Below are 6,573 nucleotides of genomic sequence, written 5' to 3' on the forward strand. Positions count from 1 at the left end.
GTCAGCGCGTGCCTTGTCAAGTTACGTTCAATTATGACACAAAATATTTCCAGCAGATTTTGATTGTCCACAAATACAACCTTTTCTTTCCTTCTTCTTTTGACACTGTAATGATCATTAGAACAATAACATCTCCCATCTCCCAGACTCCCTTCCAGAGTTCAGAGTTTGAATAAGTAGATGAGGGGACATCATTTAATTGACTCATTTGAAAATATGGTTAACGAAAGGACACACACACACACACACACGCACACACCCACCCCAACGGTGACACATCAACGGGATTTTCAACAGGAAGTCGGCGACATGAAGCGATACAAAGTGACACCCGACCCTTGTGGCTGAATGACAGGCGTGTGATGTACAAATCAAAACAACGCAGCTGGCCTCCACCTCTTCCCATTTTGTTTCCTACAGCATTTCAAGGATGCACTGAAACATCAAACAAACATGATTCACCATTTCCACTCCTCCTCTCCCCTCCCCTTGACTCAGAGGCTTTCAGGAAGTAACCAAAAATACACAGGGAAGACCGTATTTGCATATTATAACCACACCACACCTGGGGGTCTATTAGAGTAATGTTAACTCCATAGACACAAATAAAAGTACAAAACTATGGCACCACCTCTTTAAAGTCTTTCTCTCTCTACCCATGATTCACCATGGGCCATGGCCGCTCTCCTGCATGGTGCCACATCAGAAAGGGCCAAGGGGATAAACAGAAATTTGCCCATGCAGTCCCTTGATTGATATTGATTGATGATTGAAGACTTTATTAGAAGTTAGCATAGAAAAAGGTACAGTTTCATGACGGTACAGTTCACTGGTACAAGGTCAACTAAAAGGAGATCCTAGAAAAAGACTAAGTTTATTTCCATAGGAAACCATTGAAGTATCTCATATAACATTGAATGACAGACGGATAGAACACAGTACTATGCAGTAGATATAGTAAAAAAAAAGTAAATAAAAATAAAATAAACAGTGCAAAAAATATATACAGTAGGTAAATACAGAGAAGGGTCAGAGGAGGCTGGGCTAGGTTTGTTATACCAGTTGCGAATGGCGTAGACGTGTACACATTTTACGGTTTATGGGTTTGCCGCTCTGACATCATTTTCTGATGTCACTGTGATGTCAGGGGAACCACTCTACCAGAATGGTTTTGCCCTCTGACATCATGCTCTGGCTTCACTGTGATCCATTTTATGCCCATATATGGAGTTCCCTGATGTCATCAATTTTATTAATGATGCCAGGGGGAACAAATCCCTTTTATGCCCATATATGGAGATATGGAGATCCCTGTGATGCCAGGGGAATAAATCCTTTTTATGCCCATATATGGAGATCCCTGATGTCTACGGCCCTGATGTCCACATCACTGTGGCACGACTTCCCCTTTTATGCCCATATATGGAGATCCCTGATGTCCACATCCCTGTGGCACGACCTCGCTCTTTAGGGCGAGGTCGCTTGTCGCCCTGAGGCGTTTTACTAGTAGAATTAAACAGAGACCCTGATAGTTTATGTGTACTGCCACACTGCGTCTGTAATATATTTGCAGAGTTAACGAAGGCCCTTTATAAAGGCGATCACAATAATGTTACTTGTTGCTCATTTCAGACAACGATCAATGTTGCTGTTGATGTCACAATGGGCGCAGTAGTAGGAAGTGTCCTCCTATTGAACTGATTCTGTGGTGGCTCTGTGACAAAAGGGAACTTTGGCTCCTCTCAAAACAAACACATCACTGTTGCTGCGGTTTGTCGATGCTACATGCAAACAGACAGCTGAGTCTCTTGCAGGGGCGTCACACCAAATTCTGGGCCCCCTGGGTACAAGGATTCACTGCGGGCCCCCCATGAATGTTCTTCATAGGGGGAGGGGGTTTAACCCTTTTAGACTAGGAACGCATTATTACGCATAATGTTGTGCTTTAACTATTGAAAAACAGCAGATATACAGGCTCATAGATCTGCTATTTTAGAAAAATCTTGAAAATGTGTCAAGATTTCTTTGAATATTTCAAATCCTTCTAAGGTTTTTTGAAAAATCTATGTTTCTATGTCAGTGGTGCTCAAACCTTTTCATGTGAAGGACCCCCAAAATGATATGTATTTGGCCACGGACCCCCATCTCAAAAAATATAGTTCCAGCCCAGGGACCCCCCAGAAGCAAAATCTGAGTTACAAATGTTCGCTTAAAAAACACACATATAGCCTATTCAAAGATTTGCACACGCTTTTCAAAAATAGCAGATCTACAAGCTCGCAGTGTGAGCTTGTAGATCTGCTATTTTTCAATAGCTAAAGTATAAAAAAATGAAGGCCCCTCGATACACCTTGGGCCCTAGTAACTCAGTCCCACTTCTTCCCACCTTGTGACGCCCCTGTCCTCTTGTCTTCCTTCCCGGACCGGTTTTTGGACGCCAAAAAACGCCACGCGTTGCTGCTGTCAACACGTGCCATGCTGCTATCAATCAGCCCCTTGTGCGCTTCCTTCGCTTGAGTGGCTGACTGACAGCGTTGCCAGGTTTTGCCAGAGAAACAAGCCCAACCCAGGTCTATGAAAACAAGCCCAAAGGAAAGCGAGCCCTTCGCCCTTTAAACATGTACATTTGGTTATTGGACAATAGCAGATCTATGCGCTGCTGCTGCTATTTTCAACAAACAAACATTTTAACAACAAAAAAATCTATCTCACTCCTTGGCATAAAATAGGGAATTTAAGGAGCCTGTTTCTACTACCGTGACGTGAGGTGGGACTACGGCTGCTATGACGTAATCGCCGTAGCGGTAAAAATCGTTAAGCAAACAGCCGTCGGCGACGGAGTCCCACCCCTTTTACTGAACGCTTTGGTGCATGGCAACGCGTCTATACAGCAGTCGCTACGTGGAAAGGGAGTTTCTGGCGTTGTAGACACGGCTGCGACGGCGACAGGTTTATCTATCGAGTGCTGATCATTTCCGGGTTACAGTTGCTGTCCAAAGCTTAAATAGCCTATTAATTTGGGGGTCCTTGCCTTGAAAATGTTTGAGAAACACTGGTTTAAACAACAGTACAACACTAAACAAAACTACCCCCCTGCCCCCCCCCCCCCCTCCAAAAAAACAACACAACCCGCAACTACTAATGTATACATGCAACCTTACAGAAAAAAAGCACAAAGTCCCTTATAAAAAGCAGACAAGGCAACACTGCTGACTGACTGACTTAAGGCCTACACGCGCTTTATCTCCAGACAACACACCCACGCAGATCACCCAGACAGACAGAGAAGCATTGTAGACCAAGAAAGGAATCCTGCATTCCAAGCAATGAAGGATGACAACAATTTACAAACAAATTAGGCTTGCCTTTGACACAGAGTAAGAGACAGGATAACTGTCAGTTTAACCGAGTGCAAACAAATCAATTCAGTGCTAAGGTAATTGGGATACCAGGTTACCTGTTACCTTACCTCTCCACTCCGTGCCTTGTGGCAGATAAGGCCTTCATAGGGCGCTCCCACTTCTCACAGTCAGCTGCTGCAGTGCTCACTTCAGGCCATGATTTTAATCCTGCTTCTTTTCTTTCTTTCTCAGGTGGTCTTTGGTCTTCCCTTTCTTCTTTTCCCTTCATGGTGCCCATGTCATTGCTATTGCAGTCGTTGTTGTGGTCCTAATCATCACGCTGATGTTGTCTAATCATCTTCCATCTTCGTATGACAGTGAAGTGACAATTTAAGAACTTTCAGTAAGACATTTTAATACCTAAAGAAGAGAGGGGGGGGGGGGGGGACTAGAAAAGGGACCATTACTGCATTAAAAAGATAATCAACAAACTACACTATAAAAATCTGGTCAAACATTGGCCAAATTGTACAAATGGTGAAAATAGCAGATCTAAAAGCTCACAGCACCTCACGAGGCAAGGCGTTGTGAACAGTAAAAATACCTGAACTCACAATTCCAAGTGCTTATCAGGGTGGGGGGTCCCCAATTCCAGATTAGTTTGGGGATCACGGCCTGAAAAGGTTGAGAAGGATTCAGATTTGTGTCTGTCACAACATAAACTTTCTTTGGAGAATGCAGTTTTCCCCAGACACTGAAATAAACACACAAACAACCCTGTGGTGTTCTAAGTATGAAGTCAACTAGGAGGACAACTCTGTCCCTCGGAGACAGCAGACACAGCTGTAGGGAACGTCTCCTAGAGACATGTCACCATGGACAAGTCGCCCTGACAACTGCCATCACATGCAGGCAGCCAGGCACGCACTCTCGCAGGCGCGCACACACACGCACGCACGCACGCACGCACGCACGCACACACGCACACACACACACACACACACACACACACACACACACACACACACACACACACACACACACACACACACACACACACACACAGAGATACTTGATTGCATGCTCTGCCAGATGAGGTGTTTTGATAGCGGCCTACGGTTTCAGTCGAAACTCACTGGTGATGATAGCACTGAAACATACTGGAATGTTGAAACTTACCATGTTAAGTTATGACTCCCACATGTTTATGCTCTGTGCATCATTACTATGAATATGTTCTATTATAGCAGGGGCCTTCAACAGGGTGGGTGGTCCTCAGAGATTATTATATACATATATTTTTACATTAACCACTTGAGCCCTATAGCATCCCTATTCTCATCATCGGTCTAATGCTTTTCAGAAGTCGCAAGGGACATAATTTTATGGTCGAAAGAAAAGGACCTTTTGACGAAATCTTCAGACGTGCTTCAGAACAATATTCTCCTGGTCCTCACGAGAGTAATGCTTGTTTCATGGACTTAAACTGTTGGTTTCCTCCTGAGTGCATGAGTGGATCATTGGACACTGTAGGATCTGACTAGGGGTGGGCGATATGGTGATAATTATCGTGGAGACGATACAATGTCTCCATGATATGCCTTTTCAGAGATATCGTATATATCGTGATACAATTGAGGGAACCTTGTAAAAAATCCTTTTTAATCGTTAATACAGAGATTCATTGCAGAATTCAATTTAAACCTGCATTTTGGTCTAAATCAGTAGTTCTCAAACTTTAAAATGTCAAGGTCTCCACTTAACTCTGACAGTATACAAATGAAACCAAATGGACCCGTAAGGGTCCATTTGGTTTCATTTGTACACTGTCAGAGTTACATACTTGTAAAGTTCAATTTAGACCTCCCAAAAGGAACCCAGTGAGTCTAGTTTTTGTCAAGTAACTTGAAAAATAACCATCAAAACCAACGTGAAAAAGAATCGTGATAAAATTGTGTATCGTGATACAGCTTGGGAAAATATCGTGATATTGCATTTTTCCATATCGCCCACCCCTAGATCTGACTGTGTAATATCAATATGTTCAATATCCATGTTCCCTCTGAGTGTACAAGTAGGATCTGACTGTGTAATCAGGGGTGTCACATCAGATTCTGGGCGCTGGGTACAAGGATTCACTGTGGGTCCCCCATGAATGTTCTTCATATAGGGGGTTTAACCCATTTAGACTGGGAACGCATTATTTTGTGCTTATTGAAAAATAGCAGATATGTTTCTATGACATCTCAAAATATTTAGTTCCAGGGACCCCCCAGAAGCAAAATTTGAGTTACAAATGTTCGCTTAAAAGATACATATATTAAAACTAAGATTTGCACAAATATTTTTCAAAAATAGCAGATCTACAAGCTCTGAGCTGTGAGCTTGTATATATCTGCTTTTTTTCAATAGCTAAAGTATAAAAATAATTAAGGCCCCTCCACCTTAGGCCCTAGTAACTCAGTCCCACCTCCCCCCTTGTGACGCCCCTGTGTGTAATATCAATATGCGGATGGGTTTCCTGGAAGCATATAGACAGCAGCGTTTGTGACCTTTGGATCTTAAACATCTCTAATGAGTAAACATGAACAACCCCCGGCCTCCTAGCTGCTGCTCTGCTCAGGAGGACGACCTTTGCATTGTGGAACTAACTGACTCAGTGGATTAACCATGCATCACTAGTTTGAACCCAACTGGTTTCCTGTAGTGTAAATGGTAAAACAGTGCAGAGCCTTTATCCAAAGACACACTTTACAAGTTTACAATATGCATTACACTCTCCCACGCACGCACGCACGCACGCACGCACGCACGCACGCACGCACGCACGCACGCACGCACACACACACACACACACACACACACACACACACACACACACCCTTAAAGGAATAGTTCACCCCCAAAATGACTTTTTTTCTATTGATTAGTCATGCGTCATGGAGACTTGAATTCAACAATATTTTCAGTTTTTTGTCACATTCCTAAGACAATAATTCGATTACAATAAATGTCCTCCATTGATTCCGGATGGGGACCCAAATGCATTTGGGTCCCCATCCGTTATCAATGGGGTAAATTTACTATAATCAATATTTTGTCTTAGGAAGATGACAAATACAACAACATATTATTGAACTCAAGTCTCTATGGCATGAGTAATCAATAGAAAAAAAGTAATTTTGGGGGTGAACTACCCCTTTAAAGAAAGATCCAAAGTAGTTACTGTGTA

The sequence above is a fragment of the Nannobrachium achirus genome (assembly GCF_963921795.1).
Source record: "Nannobrachium achirus genome assembly, chromosome: 13".
Classification (NCBI taxonomy): Eukaryota; Metazoa; Chordata; class Actinopteri; order Myctophiformes; family Myctophidae; genus Nannobrachium; species Nannobrachium achirus.